Source organism: Meleagris gallopavo, chromosome 22, assembly GCF_905368555.1.
Source record: "Meleagris gallopavo chromosome 22, MGAL_WU_HG_1.1, whole genome shotgun sequence".
NCBI lineage: Eukaryota > Metazoa > Chordata > Aves > Galliformes > Phasianidae > Meleagris > Meleagris gallopavo.
The window spans coordinates 1,248,412-1,266,891 of NC_139425.1; the positions used below are offsets into that span (position 1 = coordinate 1,248,412).

Genomic DNA, 18,480 nt, shown 5'->3' on the forward strand with positions numbered 1-18,480 from the left:
AAATTAACTTTCCTTGTTACAGATTGGTTTTTAAGGTGGGTCTAAATTTAGGCATCTTAAAATTTCTGGCTACATCAATGAGCAAGACAAAAAGAAATGGGAATCCTTCTGTCTTGGTCAGATGCCATGAGGTAGTGTGCGCAAGCCTGGGCAAATTAGATGATTGCTAGTACAGGGCATTCTTAGTAGCACCTTTTTTTTTTTTTTTTTTCTAAAGCTCTTAAAGTATTCTTTCATTCTAGGAGACAGACAATGATATAAATACTCATATAACAGGTTTCAAACAGCTGCTTTTGTGCAATGCCTGTTGGGCACAAGCACTTCACAGAGCAGAGGAACTGAATTAATTTCTGGAAGTCTTGAAGGCCAGATGGCAAAAATCTCGCATTATTAACTGGCTATTCTAATGTCTCTGTATTTACTTTAAGCATTGCAAATTATTAATTAGCATTCTAAACTCATCTTTAATTGTATTTCTCATGTATTTTGTTTTCAGTATTTCATTATCCTCTGCTTTTGGCCTTAATTTCCTTTCTAACCTAGTCCTGGCTAAGAGAGAGAGAAACAAAAACATTAGGAAACCTATGGTATGTGAAAAGTATGAGGAAAAAGATGGAATTAAATGGGAAACTTACATGTTTTTGTCCTTTTCCTGTGCCTTCCTGGTCATAGCAATGATTGTTTCATGTTTCAGAAGGAACTGAAGGCAGTTCAGATCCTTGATATGGGTGTAAATTTAAGGTTGCTTTTTTATAAGAGCAAACAAAAAAACCTACACCACTGCTCCCCAACCCTCCAAAAATCCCTTTGGGGTTTTTTGAACTCCATTTGGGCAGAGAGAGAATGCTACTTCTGGATAGAAAGCTATTTCTCTGTTCCTTTTGACACGGATTTTTTCCTAATATCAACTAACCTCAAATGCCATCACCTAGTTTTCCTTGCAGGGTTTGAAACAGCAGAAAGCAGTGACGAGAAGCAAAACTGTTTGCTACTCTTACAAGCATGCTGAACTCAAAAATGAAGCGTGGTGTAAGTTAGAATTGTGTGAAGTTTAATGAAGAAAGGGAAAAAGATAGAACTCGTAGTCTGTTCTTTGTGAAGAAAAGCATGTAACCATTTCTGCAAACTGAATTATTCCTTTGCTCTCAAAATTCCCCCCAAAATGTTTTAAATGAAAAGAAAAAAGCGTCTCCTTATATTTTTCATCCAATCTGGAGCTTCAAACATTAATAAATGTTTACAATAATTGTATGGTTGCTGTATGATGCAACTGTGAAGAGTTCTTAAGTTGTTTGAGTGCCATTCATTCCTTGCTTGACAAGCTAGGCGTCTTTTCAGTTTGTCTTTGAGTTTAAATTTCACAATCTTTAATAATGATAATGCAACATAATAGCAAACAGGCTTGGATTGTAATAATATGATTCCTGTGAATCAATCCTGTTTACATTGGTACCAAGATAGGCTTTTGGCTGTAGCCTAGTCCTAACGTAGCTTTTATGTGGCAGTAGCTGATGCTTAACCAAAGTATGTACACATTTAAAGTCTTGATCCCACAAACAGCTCCATCTCTGCATATATTTAATATAGTTGAACTGCACAGAGGCCCACTGATTTTAGTTACACTCCTTGTAAGAGAAGGTAAACTCCTGAGGTAACAGCTAACTAGATGAGGTACTAAGGGTGTGTAAGAAAGTATGGTGAAGTGTGCTAGATAGTAAACTTGGAAATCAGGACTGCTCTTTTCCCCATACTGTTTGTGAAGGTACAGCTTACATGATTGTTTGATGTTTTTTTCATCTTTTAATTATTCCCAGTCTTTCAATCATTAGTTTGTCAACTTTGAACTCTTTAGTTTCTTCAAGTACTATTTATTGTGTATTGGATGAAAATACTTTGATGCGTGGATGGTCAAAGAGATTAGCTGCTCCTCTGCTTCTGATCTCCATTCCTCTCCTCTGTGCTAGTGATGTTAGCCTACCATCCCATTCTGGCCAAGACCCCACACAGGTGACTCCTGTTTTGTCCCTGTCTGCTCACCTTTCCTTGCTTCTCTTCACTGCACATGCACGTACTGAACTCCTTCCTCACATCTCAGCTTAAGCAGTTCCAAGGGGCAGAGAGGATAGGTTAAGGACACTTACCCTCAATATTAGGTTCTGCCTATTAGTTCTGATATATTATCCTTAGTGTTTCATTTTAAATGAAGTTGAGGTCATGCTTTGCCTTCTCTCATGCTCTGACAAAACATTTGTGAGCCGACTGAGGAATATATGTAACAGTTACTTATTCTCAAGCAGTTCAGTCTTGCAGTCAGTATATATTCTGCCTTCAAAAGAAGGTAATTAAATATATCAAAAGAAGAACAGTAGATACAAAGATGATGGCATTAATGTTTCTCTGCTGATGATTTCGGATTTCAGAATCTGAGCCTTTCTCAGAAGTAAATCAAACAAAAGGACATTTTCCTGAATTCTTTTAGGTCGCTAAGCTATCGCCTGCACAGCTCCCAGGTGAGGACATTCTATACCCAGCTTTTTCTGTCCTGCAGTGTCTCAGTGGTCAGTGTTGAAGCAGACTGGCACACTGCTGTATTGTGGTATAAGGGACAGAGCACCTGTATGAAACTTGCTGCTTGGATGCAATTAGCTGAACTTGCTGACAGGCCAGGCTGCAGTTCTTCAGCTCGTTTTCATATCTAGCAGCAATTCCAGCACTTGGTGTAGAAAATGGATATTATATTCCTGAATTGATACTGATGGTTTATTAAAATATGCCATCTGCTCTTAAGTACACAAGTTCAATGGAGCCGAAAGTGATAGAATGCCAGGCATTTTAACTGCTAATTTACATCAGCCCCAACTCCAAATGGAGTTTGTATTATTTCAAAAACTGGTTGTTAAAATTGCTGAAATCTAAATCTCAGCTACAAAGTTTTGGGACTTGTTAGCCTGAGCTCCTTCAGCACTCCTGAATGTCGGCAAGAGTCAGAAACCAAAACTTGACGCAGCTGTAAAAACACACGGAGAGCCTGTGGCCTCAGCAAATTCTACTGGTGCAGGCATATTTCAGATATAAATTTTACTCTGCTGTCCCTAGTACTAATGAAGTCAGTTTCTTTTGGTGGGTTTGCAGCCAGGTGTGTCCAGTTCTGTGGCTAACCAGTGCTCTTTACTTAATTTTTCCACTAGTGACATTTCTATCAAACTTTAAAAACAAACAGAAAAATTGGCTTGATGCAATGGCTCCAAGTGTTAATAGTAACATTAGGCTGGGTACAAGGCTTCCTTTCGATCCTGCTTTGCCAGAGATCTCCACCTTGTGGCTTGCACTGAATAGATTTATACTCCTCAAACGGGCAGATGCTTCATCCATTTGTAAGGGGAATTCAGGCAATACTGGACATTGCTGCTATTTGTCTTCCTATGAGAGTGCTTCAGCAACCTAAATATTAACCCGAGTCAAGTATTGTTGCAGTAACTGTATGTAAAAGCAGTTTTTGTGGGTCTGAGTATATTTGAATACCTTTAGATGATGCAGCAGACCTGATCAGAAGGGCTTTGGGATGCTGGAGTTCCATGGAGTAGAATTTCAGCTGATTGACAACAGAAGTATGATGGTTTTTTCTTTAAAGGAAAAAAAAACAGCAAGTCACTCAAAAGAACAACGAAAACTGATGCAAATCACATGCTGTCTTAAATGCATCAGTCTTTGTCCAACTACATGCAAGCTGCTCCTCTTGGCAGCAGTATTCTTGTGTGTTGCAGCATTGTGCTTCTGAAATGAGTGAGACATTTTCAGTGCAAAAGAACAGTTCCATTTTATAACCGTACATGTTCTGAAAACTGCAGAAGAGATAAGAACGAGAGGGGCCGACAAGCCAGGCATGCCAAACCTGTTTTAATTTATCTTAATCCCACTTTCCTGTTTTCCCAGCAGAGCACTCAGGACCCCTGCCCCCTTCTTTTTCCAGGAACACATCTAGGTGTCTTTTGAATTCATTTATTGGCTCTGCAGCGCATAGCACAATGCAGCCTTTGTTATACTCATAGCCAGAGCTGTTTATATACAGTGACCCATAATTTGCTCTCAGTTACATTGGTTACATCTGAGGTAACACCATCAGAATCAATAACGTGGTTCACATCAGTGTAACTGAGAGCAGAATTTAGCTCTGTAAACTTGAACACAATTTTGTCTTTTAATTGAGAAAAGACATTAAAAGATTAAAATATCGTCTTGCCTTACACTAACAAAACAAGCAAACAAAAACCAGCCATAACTTGGGCTTACATCCTACATTACAGGACTTGCCTAAACGTGATAGAGTACATTTCAAGTTGTTATTTTTGTGGAGAATTAAAAGTCTGACACTTACCTAAGAACTCAGAAATCACATCAGAGTGAGACCAGTATGATTCTGGAATGGCTTTCAGAGATGAGGACATGGCATAAAGTTGACAGCATTTCAAGATTGAATTCAAACTTTGTACTGACTGAAATATGCTGTTGATTCACCCACAGTGCTTGAAAGTTCAGGAGGTCCCTTTCAGGCCAGTCTTTTAAAGTCTCGTGGGAAATCATGGGTAAGATGGGGAGATGCTCAGAACACAAAGTACATTGTTATGGGAGAACAGGAGCAACAGGAAAGTGTGATTTTGTTTTGTTTATCAGTACAACTAAGAGGAAAAGTTGAAACTTCAAATGATCCGTGCATTTTTAAATATGCAATGTTAATAGGACGTTTTAAGGAGAAAAGTGTTAGGATGCTAACAGCTATATTCACAGAGCATGAAAGCCAAGCTGTGTCAGTTCTGTGCACCACTCGTGGATCCAGTAATTCTTGTGCTCTCTTGGTTGTTTTTTGTTACCAGAGCTCTTCATCCGCAGTTGGTCAGGACAAGAAATACAGAAAAATACATTTACTGACAGTTCTTTAGTCCAATATCAGATGATGGTGTTTCTTTTCTCTCTTAAGAAAATAATCCACACATAAAAAGTTAAGCATTAAACTTCTCTAGGTAGACAACATTTGTTTAGAATGTAAAATACTGTGGACCTCAAGATCCTCGGCACAAAAGAGCATTGCCTGTGATTGTGTAGAGTGAATGTATATACCTTTCTGGTGGTTGGAGCGTTCTTGAAATTGCAGTTGTAGGGCCTGTTTACTTAGCAGTGTGAGAGCACTGAGATGAACCAAAGAGACAAGTCATGTAGAAGATGGGATTTTTGTTGTTGCTGCTGTTTTAGCAAGATAAAGCAGCCTGCTGAGGGTCTGGTGACCAATGGAGCTGCAGCAAGGCTGTATGCATGGAAGGGGGGAGAGGATCCACCAAACCCATACCTGAGGACAGGATGGATTGCCCTTCGAGAGTTCAGGTTTTTCTCCATTGGCTTGAGAGAAAGGCTGGCTGACCAGTTTGAATTGGATGCTAAACTTCTGTCTAAATAGGAGTGAAAAATACTCCAAGGAAAATGTTTAACATTCTAAACAGCTTAATAGAATAATTTACATCTAGTTATCAATATTGTATTTGGAGTAGGAAAGCATGATGGGGTCACACCGTATCCTGAGAGCTACATGCTTCAGAGGGAAGTTGCAAACATCTGTTGTGTGCTTGGGAGTGTGCATGAGTACAAAATGATTGACTGTTATCTATGCAATAGAGCAGTTAGTTAGAGCTTATTTAATAAAAATAAAAATAATTTTAAAAAAGAGATACTTTCCCCTTACAGGTACTCTGAAATCTTGAGTAGGTGGCCATGAAAATTTCAATAGATTGGTTACTGTCATTGGGGTTTTAACTAGGGAAGCCAAAAGCGTGTGTTTTTATGTCAAATCAAGTAAGATGGAATGTAAGAATCTTTGGCTTGTTCTCAGAAACTTTGTCTGTGGTGAAACATTGTTGTTCCTTCATCGATAGGACACGAACTTTGATTTCTTTGCCTGCAGTCACCTTCAGAATGTCACTGGGAAGTGATTTCAGAACACCAAATTGAAATTCTGACTTTGATTCTGATGGCGTGAAGTCCACCAGCATATAAAAGAAACAGGGATGCAAGCAGAAAAGGAATGAAGTATAAACTCTTGATCACTTCTCAAAAAGCTCCAAAGCTCACCGTAAACTTCCATTAGCTTGTCATTTAATCAATGAGAAAGAGAACCAGACACTGCTTCCAGAGTATACTTAGTATAATCTGCTTTAACTGAAATATGCAGGAGGATGTTTGTGTGTGGAATGTTACCTTGAAAATACCCAAATCATGATGAAGCCTGGCACAGGTAGTGTGGATGGTGATAAGAGCTTAGCTTTGCCAGGTTGCAGAGGTTAGAAATGGGCTATGTCACGGAATCTGTTTTTAATGTAGTTCTAGAACCAGGGTCTGTGGGACTAACATCCCTGAGGGTCTGAAATAGGCATGTTTGCTGCGTGCCAAGGATACCTGGCATTGAAATCAAGGCATAATATATGCTTGAGTTATTTCCAACTGACCTGCCTCAGTTTGCTGTAGAATTTGACATAAAAATTTTAATTTCAGTTTCCCAGATGCGTTGGATGTTATTGCTGTACAGCAATGTCCTTGGTCTGTTTTGTTCCTTCCTCTCATGCCTACAAGAACTACACTGGAAGCTGCCTTGTGCCTTTTCTAGAAATGCTTCTGCCATTATTCCCCACATACTACGTCTGTGAGACTCGCCTGCCGAAACTGATTTTACTGTGCCATGGCTGTAGGCACTGAGTGCTGCCTTGCACTCCTCAAATTCCTACAGCGTAGCATAGCTCCCCAAATCCAGTGTTGAGCAACAGAACTGCTGCTCACTACAACTGTATTATTTTTCTTTTGACAGCATAGCGATGACAGTGGAAACAGGGAAGGGACCCATATCGAACCTGCAGCCATCTCCAGGCTCAGCAGAACTGGAATAGCAGTGAGAAGTGGCTCAGCAGTTAGGTTGTCAGTGCTGCCTGGCTTCTGTCATTGCTCTGTGTATCACTCACAGTTCAGCTTGTGCTTTGCCTACAGTCAATGCAAAGTTAAATAACACGGTGTTGTACTGGGTATTCTGACATTTGTTATCAACCTCCTATCCTTTTGGATTTTGTCCCAAAATTCCACAACCAAGATCAACTGATCTGCTTGGCTAATTCTTGTGAGTCTCTTGGAAGCAAAGTATTTCATGTTATGAATGTAGTTCTTTAATAATATTAAGCTGCTACAAGGAAAACGTGTCCACTTTTAAGCAAAATATCTACATCAGTGTCTCTTCTAAATCAAAGCATCGAGAGTTCTCAGTGCATTTTGATTATATTGTTGCCTGTGATTTTCACTGCGACTAGAATGTCACTGATACCTTCTGCTTCCTCTTCAAAATCTGTATGATTTAACAGTGAGATTGGAGTGCTGTGTTGTGCGTAAATTCTGGACTTAGCTCTCGGGTACAAATGGCGCAAGTGAGATCTGTTTAGTGTTTGGGATCTCTTCTCTAACCTTTATTTTGCAGAAGAATTAGCAACTATTTTTGATTCCTGTGTTTCTGAGGGAAAATGTGAATGCAGCTTCTCAGGCTACTCTGTCTGCAGGAGAGAAAGGGGCACAGTTTGAGAGATTGTTTTCTCTGTGACTGGCAGTGCATTCAATCTAGAAGGATCTTTGTCGTGCTTTAGCAATATCTGTACAGTTGTGGTGATCAGCCTTTACCTGTGCTGCCTCCTCTTCTGTAATAAAAATGTAGTGATGCTGTTTTGATTGCCTTCCTTGCATGACTGTTTTTTTTCAGGAGCAGCAAAGGTAGAAGTTTACTTCCCCATTTATGATTCTCCTTTGTGGTGAATTGGCTGTCCTCATTTCTGTTATGCCTCATTTTGGCATTTACTTGCAGTCCATGGGTAATTACTTAAGGTCTAATCTCACCAATTCTGAATGTTTTCTAAATGCTTCACCAAGGGAGGGTTGTGCCTGACCAATCTGGTAGTCTTCTATGATGGATTGGCAGCATCAGTGGATAAAGAATGCCAATAATGTCATCTACCTGGACTTCTGCAAAGCCTGTGACATGGTCCCCTGCCACATCCTTATCTCTAAATTGGAGAGAGATGGCTTTGAGGGGCGAATAGTTTGGTGGATAATGAATTGTTGGGATGGTCACAATCAGAGGGTTTTGCTCAATGACTCTATGTCCAGGTGGAGGCCAGTGACAAGGAGTGTCCTTCAGGGGTCTGTGCTGGGACTGGTACTCCTTAACATCTTTATCAATTACATAGATGTTGGGATTAAGTGCACCCTCTGCAAGTCACCTTGATACTAAGCCGAGTGGTGCAGTTAATATGGCAGAAGGAAGGGATGCCATCCAGAGGGACCTTGATAGACTCAAAAGCTGGGCCCATGTGAACCTAATCCCGGGTATGTATACAGACTGGAAGAAGAACTCTTTGAAAGTAGTCTTGCTGAAAAGGACTTAAAGGTCATGATAAATGAGAAGATTAACATGAGCCAGCAGTGTGTGCTTGCAGCCCAGGAGGCCGACAGCAACCCTGGGTGCGTGGTGGGCAGGGATGTGATTGTCCCGCTCTTCTCTGCCCTCGTGAGGTCTCAGCTGGAGTACTGCATCCAGGTCTGGGCCCACAGCAAAGGAAAGCTGTGGAGCTTTTGGGGAGGATCCAGAGGAGGGCCATGGGAACCTCAGAGGGCTGAAGCACCTCTCCTATGTACACAGGCTGAAGGAGCTTAGGGTGTTCAGCCTGGAGAAGAGGAAGCTGTGGGGAGACCTCACTTCAGCCTTCCAAGATTTAAAGGGAGATTATAAGCAGGAGGGAAATTATTTTTTTCATGAGTAGATGGTAATAGTACAAAGAAGAATGGGTTTTAAACTAAAGGAGAGAAGACAGATTAGGTGTCAGGTGGAAGAGAGAGTGAATGGTGAAGTGCTGGAACAGGTTGGCTTGATGGGACCCTGGGCAGCCTGATCTAGTGGTTGGGAGCCCTGCAGCGGGTTCCCAACTGAGGGCCTTTGTCATTTTTTATTACCCTGATTCCTGAATTCTTGAACTTCTATCTTCCCTTTTGGGAGCTTTTGCCTGCTTTCATGTCTCTCATGTCAGCATGTCTCGTACTTCTTTCCTATCTCTCATTTTGTAGAGAAATTAGTCTGTTGCTGTACCATTTCCTTTTACTTGTCTTCTGTTAATTCTCTTTGTTTCTTTGCAGGACATTTTTCTTTATGTCACTGACACATCCTTGCTTCCTTTTCTTTCATGTTCAGCTAATCAGTTTAATAATCCATTTAATTCAGCTAATAATCATCAGTTCCAGTTATGCCTGCCATGCTGCTTCACTGGTTCCATGGTCACACTGCCTCTGTTCAGTATGCTCCTCCAGCAACTTTGTATTGCAGAGGTCCACAATGAAAGCTTGGGATCTGTCCTCCTCTCTGCTTGTTTCAAACCTACACTTGCAAGTTGAAGCATTTTCATGGCTTTGCTTTTTTCAACTCCAGATCATTTTTTTTTTTTCTCCTTCAGTTGCTTTATTTCTCTACCTGAACACTTGCTTTTAATGAGGGGTCCAAAACCAGATAGAATATCTGAGGTGCAGCCTGTGCCATGTACAAGGAGATGGTCACTTCCCTAGTCCTGTTGGCCATGTTATTTCTGATGCAGACCAGACTGCTGTTGGCCTTCTTGGCCACCTGAGCACACTGCTGGCTCATGTTCAGCCAGCTGTTGTTCATGACCCCAGGTCCTTTACTGCCAGGCAACTTTCCAGCCATTTTTTCCCCAAGTCTGTACAGCTGCGTGGGGTTGTTATGACCCAAGTGCAGGACCTGGCACTTACTCTTGTTAGATATTATGTGACTGGGCTCAGCCCATCTACACAGCCTATTCAGATCCCTCTGTAGAGCCTTTCAACCCTCAGGCAGATCCACTGTCCCACCTAACTTGGTATCATCCAGAGACTTACTGAGGGTACACTTTCTGCTCCTGCAGATGGTTCTGTGCCAATTGAATTGTACAGCTCCTTCATAGTTCAGGTCTTAAATTCTGCTGCAGATGCAGTGTCTTCATGTTTGCAATGCACCTACTGCAGTGCCTTGTAGCCTGGCTGGGTAAGTGGGTTGCGAATGTTTATATTTTTCTGTTAGAACTCAGTTTATTTTTTTGCTTCATTTTCTGACTTCTGCAGCCCATTTTACCTGTTTATAAAACTTTCAGTACTGTGAAGCCCTTTATGACTGCTTTTGCTAACAACTCCCACAGTAAAATAAATGACAATGGTCATGGAGTGCAAATATAGAGTATTCGAGTAATTTCAATGCTGTCTTTCATGCTTCTTTACTGTCTTTTACTTTCATATGAGCAATGATATGTGATGCTTTTGTGCACACCTAGACAGACTTCTGTTTTCCATTCTATATTGGGAATCTCCATAGATTCAGTTATTTCTGTTCCCTTTTGTTTTGGGGCGCAAACACCACTTGCTCAATCTCTATTGATATTAAATAGCTAATTATCATTACACTTCTGAACTTGAATGTTGTTTCCGTGTTCAAAGGGCAGGAAACAATGCAAAAAGTTAAAACAATATTATCAGAATACCAGCATATCTGATCTTAATCTTAGTAAGGGATCTCTATTTGTTGCTTGCATCATGTTGATTTTCAGGTTGGTCAGTTGGCCTTGTGGGCACAAGAACAACTGCATATACAAAGGGATATTTGTCTTGCATTGTGGGATAATGTAGATGGGAGTCTGGATCAGTGAAGTCTTGGTGTATGTAAAATAAGCAACACTGATCTGAGTTGATTTTCAGATGAATTGGGCATATCTATCAAATGTAGGTGGCAGATAACAAAAAGCTGGCAGGCCTGTGAATGGTGGTTGTTTTGAGAATGTTACCTGAATGGTAAATTCATTTGTCTAGTTTGTGATAAAGGTATTACCTGCTTTCCTACTGGTAGTTTCTATTGGTAAGCTTCTATGTGAAATCTTGGTTTTTTAAAATTGAAGAAATGGTGGAGACCGTGTAGCTGGTGGAAGTCCCTGGCTGTAGCCCCCGAAGACAGCTTTGTACCAAAGAGCTGGAAAATAACGTGATTGAGAGCATCCTAAATTTACCCTTTTCTATTCCCTGCTTAATTCTGTACTTGATGATGGTCCATATGCAGGTTTAATATGCACTTGGTAGGAAAAAGTGCACAAGGAAATTTTTGCCCTCTTAAAACCCTTGCCCGCTCTTTCAGGATCTTCTGGAAGTTTATTTATCTACAGTAGCATCAAGCCTGGATGAAATGCTGAAGTGAGATGGAAAGCTCACAGTATCTTACCGTGCGGCTTTTTCATGGTTTGCTTTCCTCCTTTGCCTTTTACTTGAGGGCAGAACTAGGGTAGAGAAATAATTTTTGTTCGCTTCTGAAAGGTTACAGTAATAAAGAAACTCTTGTTAACATCAGAGTATATGGCAGGCAGGAGTTTTCACAGTCTGGCATTGTTTATTTTACCAGCAATTTGGAACCTTCTACACTCTTAAAATATTGGCAAGAAAATATTTAACTGTTAACTATTCCGTGGCATGCGTATGCTGGAAGCCCTGGGGAGGAGGAGTGCTCAGGGAAATTGGGTTTTTCTCAGCTTATGATTGAAACCAGAAGGTGCAGGATATTGGTAGAAGGTGAAAGCACTGCGACTTCAAATTTCAATTTTACCCAAATGTACGAGTGATGGCAGAATGTCCAACAGGCCACATATAGACAGGGTTGTGATAGGAGAGAGCGGGGTGTCTGATGGAGCAAACACAACCAAGCTTAGATGCAGCAGAAAGGAATTTCAAAGATAGAGTGTTTGCATTTGTCTTGGCCTCTGTTAGTAGGTCAAGATTGTAGCAGTACTAGGTATTAGCATTAAAGTTTAGGTTGGTTAATTGCTTATTAATTGCATGGAATCTAACAATTGCCCCTCCGTTCTGAAATGGAATTAATTCCTTTTTTTTTTTTTTTTTTTTTTTTTTGTGGAGAGGTTTTTTGGAGAGGAGAGAGAACAGCTGCTTTGGGTGACTTGCTGCTACCAGAAGAAACTTGGAAAGTCCTTGGAGGAGGCATTTCCTTATTTTTTTCCCCAGGGAGAAATAATTATTTGCTACGAGCAGGATCATTCTTCTAGCATTTCTACATAATATGCAGCCTGTTCCAGTAAGACTACTAATAGTTGTGCTACAAACAGCATTTCTTTTCTAATCACACTGGCTTATTTCAGGTGAAATTAATAGGAAGTCAGCAAAGTGAGCTGAGGATCAGAATTTGTGATCTATTGGACTGCAGCTATGTTGCTGTGAGTTGGGGGGAGCAGATGCACAGAGAGATGTCAATCTCTCTGCAAACATCAGTGGAAAAAATAATGAAACAGAACATATAAAGTGGTCATCTTCTAGTGTCGGATGAAGATCCTGTGCACCACTTCTGACAACAACTGGAGATGTTTGGGAAAAAGGATAAGAAGCAGAACAAATGTGTAGCATCTCTCTTCTGGTGTGCCTTCTCAGCATTCACTAATGAGTAATGTGAAGGTTGTATAGGAACTGTCACATGCACAAATACACTTAAATGCAAGCATAGTGTGATGGGTGAGCAGCTGGCTGGTGGGCTTGTAGTAACTGAGGGTACAGCAGGCTGGTGGCTGGTCACCAGTGGGGTTCTGCAGGGCTCTGTTTTAGGGACAGTCATCTTTTTTGTATTTTTGGTCTTTAATGTCCTGTGAAAATGACTTCTACAAATCAATAAGAGAACTTCCTCTACATGAGAAAGTTTTTCCATTTGTTTTTCAAGTATTTTTTGGACGCTTCATTAGCTTCTTTTTTTTTATGAGAGAGGAATAATTCCTTGTTTATTTGTTCCATACCACTCATGATTTTACCTCTCCCATCATCTTCTTCCTCATTCCTACCTGAACAAAGCTAGCACGTCCTCATGTGTCCGATCATCTTGATCTTCTCTCTGTTTTCTACTTTTTAAAAATATCTTTTCTGAAACAAAAATATAAGAAGTTTGTGCAGCATTTTATATACAGGCACACTATGGACTTGTGGCAGAAGAGAGTTTCTGTTCTGGTTTATATTTCCTTGTTAACAATTCTTGAAATTGATTCGTCTTTCTCCACTATTGAATGTTAAGCTGAAATTTTGGAGATTTATCCACAAAAACTTTTAAGATCCATTTCCTGAATTATAGCTGTTAAATGGGCACGTTCTTCTGTAGATTTTGATTGCTTTTTCTTAACATCTACTACTAGTACATTTATCAGCACTGAATATTACTGGTCATAATCATCTGTGATTTTTAATTTCATTTTATTTCTGTATTTTCTACTAATTTTTACCAACGTCAGTCAGATTTCCATCAGTTTGCACTGCCCGGGATCACCTGAAATACTTGTCCAAATGGACTCTATGCTTCATGGCTCTTCAATCACATTAGCTAATATTTTTCATGTAGTTTAGAACTTTGGGAGCACAGGGGTTTCGGTACACTTGAGTTCTGTTAAGCCTTTTTCTGTGTGCAGATCATACTACGTGGAACACAGTGGATGCTCTGAATCCTGTATGGTGGTGAGGCGGTGGAGCACTTCATTCAGACTCATCCAGAGAAACACCAGGACCATCAGATGAAGCTAGCAGACACCACTTTCAAAAGAAACAAGCAGCAGATGGTCGTTCTCACGAGTAGCAGACCAGGGAACTGAAGCATATGCAGGCGCAGAAAGTTCACTGAAGTTGTTTGAAATAGAGACCTTCTAAAGGCTGCTGTGTAAACACATCAAGGGTTAAGAAATGCCTGAGCTCATAGTGTTTGGGAGAATGCTTAGAGGAAGTGCATGTCAGCTTGCACTCCTGTTATCTCCCTCAGTGTATCTGGCTGCTGTTGAAGCCGGACGGGGCGTTGGGTGGACCCTCAGTCTGCCCCAGCACGGTTGCACGTGACTCTTTCTCACAGTTACTCAAGTTTGTCTCAGTAATGAGATCAGGTTTTATGGGATCTGTGTAAAGTGCTCGTGGTGAATATCTACCCTAATGATTTACTTTGCTTCACTACTGTCTTCTCCAAGTGCCTCTTTTAAACTTGATTGCGTGACTTCCTTTCAGTCTCTCAGTCAAAATTCTTGCTTCTGGTGCGTTCAGAAACATTCTAATGATCAGATTTAGGATTTTAGCAAGTGATTTTTCTGAGAGGCATTACAGCAAAAAATCCTCTGCACCTGCTCACCCCTACAGAGAATCAGAGCAACTAGACAGAGAGCATAGCAATTCGACCTTTCTTCCATGATCTCAATCTTGAGAGATCATCAGTGAGCTCTGCCAGCCATGCACTACAGAGAAAAGAAAAATTCAGAATAAGCCCCCATATATTTAGTATCATTAGGATTGTATGGTGACCTCCTGCATTTTTTACTGTTACCATGGCAAAGTTTCCAAGTTAATAGACTGCAAGATAGAAACATACCTTCTATTAGACATCTGGGGAATGACAATCATTATTTTTGCTCAAATATGTAGATAAAGTAGTATAACTTGCTTTTCTACTTCAGCCTGGAAAACATGCGTGCTCTGAGGTGTGTTATTGGTAACTGCAGTTATGAAGGTAGCAGAGCATAAAAGAACTCTTTCCAATAACATGTTGTTTTAGTAGACTTAGCATTTGGCAGAAGCTGGTTCTGATACAATCTAAAATATATTTAGCTTTAGTGTAGGTTAGTGCAATGCTGAAATAGGTTGTCACTGAACGTTTAAGAAGGCTTTAAAGACCATTTACCAAAGTTAATCATCTGCTGTGGTACATTAGAAAATTAATGACTTTTAATTAGAATCGTCAAAAAGTTAGTATTTTAAAGTGCATGGGGAGTCACAGCTGCAGCTAATTGCAAGCCAGTAAACTTGACCTTATTTGCAGACAAAGCAACAGTGGTTAATAAAAGACTCAAAAAATGAAGATTGGAAAAATGATTTCTGCAATTTCTTTGTCACTCAGCTATGTGAGGTTGCCTGAAGGAGCTAGCCATTTTGGCCCCTTACTAAGAAGGTATTTTTAATCTGCTTTGTTAATTCAATCTTTTTGATCTTACCTGCAGTCTCAGTCATTTTCAAGATTATTGTCCTACAAGTAGTAGTTATGTTCTTGGCAGAAATAAAAGGGCTGTATGCAGTCTTCTCCATTTTATGCCATGTGCATTTATTACAAGGGCAGCAAAACACTTCAGATGCCTGTATATAACTGTATGTGGCTCCTTTATTTACAACTCATGTAAATGTCTGCATGCAAGTCATTCTTTCCAAATGCAGATTTGGGAAAAGCGTGGAGGGGGGGGGGGGGGGGAAAGCCTGAATGCCAGAGAAATGGCAAAAAAAATATTATGGAAGGTTTGTTCTGTGTCTTCTTCAGGAACTTCTGCTGACACTGACTGTTCCAATAATCAAAAGTGTAAATAAGAGTGATTCATGTTTATGACAGCGTGGCAAGCAGAAGTCCTTGGAGTAGACTCAGTCATAACAGCAGAAGGTTTCTCATACCTGCGTGACTTGTTTTGCACAGGAGATGGACTGATTTCACTGCATCAGCATAAAACCCTACTTTGCTGCTACAGCTTCTGAGTACTGCGGGTGTGCTCTGATGATGCAGCACTCGCTGCACCCAGCACAAACTTACCTCTACAAACCTCAGTTTGGTAGAAAAGATGACTTTGGTGACACTCTTACTGTGTGTGTGTGCAGGAGCAAATACATTGCATGGTACAGAAGAAGCTTTATATTCTAGCAGGAATGGCATAATGGGAATGAGGGGGTGGAAGCTAAAGCCAGAACATTCAAATATGAAATGAGATACACATGTTCAGCTGTGAGGGTGATACGCTTTAGCCAAGCACAACTTACTGAGCTTAGTACAGAGGGAACTCAGTGAAATGTAATGGCCTGTGATATGCAGAGGGTCAGGTTCTATGATCTAATCATTTCTTCTGGCTGAAATCTCTTCATAAAAAAATCTAGTTCAACCATAACTTATGGCCTAAAGAGAGGAATTGCTGCATGAAATTCAATGACCAGTGCTTGCGCAAGGTGAGGTTGGAAGTGTCCCTTCTGGCTTTATAGTCTATGGATGGATTAATGTGCTGAAGTAGCTTAAGGGCAATACGTGCTGGCAAAAAAAAGTACCAAAAAGAAACTCCTGCTAAAATACTTTCAAATAATGTAGCCTGTGGAGATGGCAGCTCTGTCAGCAATCACATGTGCTATGGCCCAATAGGGAACATCTACGTGGAGGAAACAGCTGACGATCCAGCATCCCTGTTCCACGGTCTGCTCTTCAGTCCGTGCTGGTGCTGGACTGATCCCATCGGGCAAACGTCCCTTTGCAGGCAGAGCACCTCTCTCAGCACATTATTTTCCTGCTTCTGCACTCTGGGAATTTTCTGCAGTGTAAACCTAAACCAAAGATGGTAAGTGCAGGTGAGGAGGAGATTCGTTATGAAAGAACATTCTCCATTCAACAGAAGGGATCAGTGGAGGCTTATCCTAAAGCAGCTTTCAATTTAACTGTAGCTGTACATGAGATATTTCCATATGTGTTTAGCATGAGCACTAGAGCAGTGTGCTCTTACGTTCCTAGAAATTGTGATGGAACGAAAAAGCCTCAACTGCGACATGGTATAATAAGTTGCCTGGTATAGCAGTAAGCCTCAGCATCTGGCTGCTGAACAGTGCATGTTGGACTTGTTGAAGCTGAAGATAAGGTTTCTCACTGCAATACAACAGAGTGAACGCTCTAGTTTTGCAGGCAGTGTGGGATGATGGAGTGTTTTAATGAAAAGTTGTTACGTGTAGGAGGATGTACAAAACCATGTTCTGTGTTTTGAACCAAGATGGTTCTGTTTGTCAATTAAGGTGATGGATGTAAACTCGTGGTGGTGATAGCTCTACAGTGGGCTGTTGCAAACAAGGCAAAGGGCTCAGTTCTTAGGAGAGCTCCAGATGTTACTGATTTCTTTCTTGTTATTAGCAATTACTCACTTGGAATTGTCTGGCAGTTCTTGTCCTTAATAATGAACTGTAGAAGAGTCTGCAGAATCATGACCAACCAGATCATGAAACTGGCTCGTGGTAAGAATATGTACATGTTTGAGAAGAGGAAGCATTTCCAACAAACCCTGATTTGGATTTGCTCGTTTTTCTTGCTTTACAAAGAAGAGTGTTTTTTTTGTCTTTTCCTGCAGTGATTGTACTTAACCTAGGCTGTGGTATTCTTCAGAAACTGCAGTATTCCTTTAAATGTAATTTTATTGCCTGAGATACTGCTCCATCCCCAAAGTCACATTTTACATTTTAAACTGTTTGTCTTTTAAGATGTATTTATTGCCGTGTTTGTTTAACTTGGTTATCTCCTTCATCAATCTATTTCTTGCTAACTTAAAGCTGCTGCTCTTTGTTTTTAGTACAGAAAGCTGTGTCCCAAGGGACGTATAGTCCAGGACTTGTCTCTGTAATGGGACTATTTGTTTTCTTTGCCCCTTGCAGTTGCCTGCTGTAACATTTGTAGTATGTGTTAAGTAATCCTTGAGGTAACATTTTTATTATGTCATAAAAAGTGCGTGGCAAATATATAATAACTCATGGAATTTGTTTGTTTAAAAATGGAAGGATAATTTATTGAGTGTGTTACATGAGACCTGCTCCCCCTTATTAGAGCTGTAGAAGTGCAGCTTATTTAGAAGTACGTTCTATTGAGAAAAACCACGATCTCTGACATGCATCGAAAGTTTGAGCATGGTTGGGTAGAAATGACATCATAGTTTATGTACTCAATAAAAATTTAATTAAGTCATTACAGAAGTTGCAGTCATCATTTAACCCTCTGATTTCTTATGTTTAGTTCTTTTTTTAAACATTCAGTAATAACCAGTCACCAAATCTTGATAGCCTATAAAATATCTGCACGAATTTTAATAGTTTATATTAGTGGAAAAATATGAGTAACTGACATGAAAGGAATTTTCCTTGTGTTTGCACTATATGCATTTCTATAAAAATCAACTGATGAAAAAAAGATAGTGGTTTAATGGAAGAATATGTGAACTGGAGATTTGCTAGCATGGTAAAAACTAAATCACATGTTGGTAGAAAAGTTAGTTGTATTAGCACCAAGTTGAGTCTCTTAGGGATGCTAAGTATGTATTGGGATGTGGTTCACACTTTCATTAGTTTTAAGATATTAGATACGCTTATTTCACAGCTTTTCTTTAGCCTTGTCATAAGCTGTATGTCAGAGACAGTAGTGCTCACTCCATTGGAGAAGTGATTTTCCACCCCGTATCCCTGTTGTCAGAGTTTTGTTCAGCTGTCTCCAAGATGTGAGGTGTGTAAAATAAATAAAAAGATGATTTACCAATGGAAGCATAGTTCATCTCTCGGGAGAAGTGCTGTATATTAAATTGTTCTGTTGGTAGAGGT

General features: G+C 40.2%; 1 protein-coding gene across 2 annotated transcripts in view; it reads left to right on the forward strand.

The window, feature by feature from the left end:
- Positions 1-18,480, forward strand: part of UQCC1 (ubiquinol-cytochrome c reductase complex assembly factor 1) — a 51,993-nt gene that overhangs the window by 25,465 nt on the left and 8,048 nt on the right. The gene's annotated exons all lie outside the window — the stretch shown is intronic.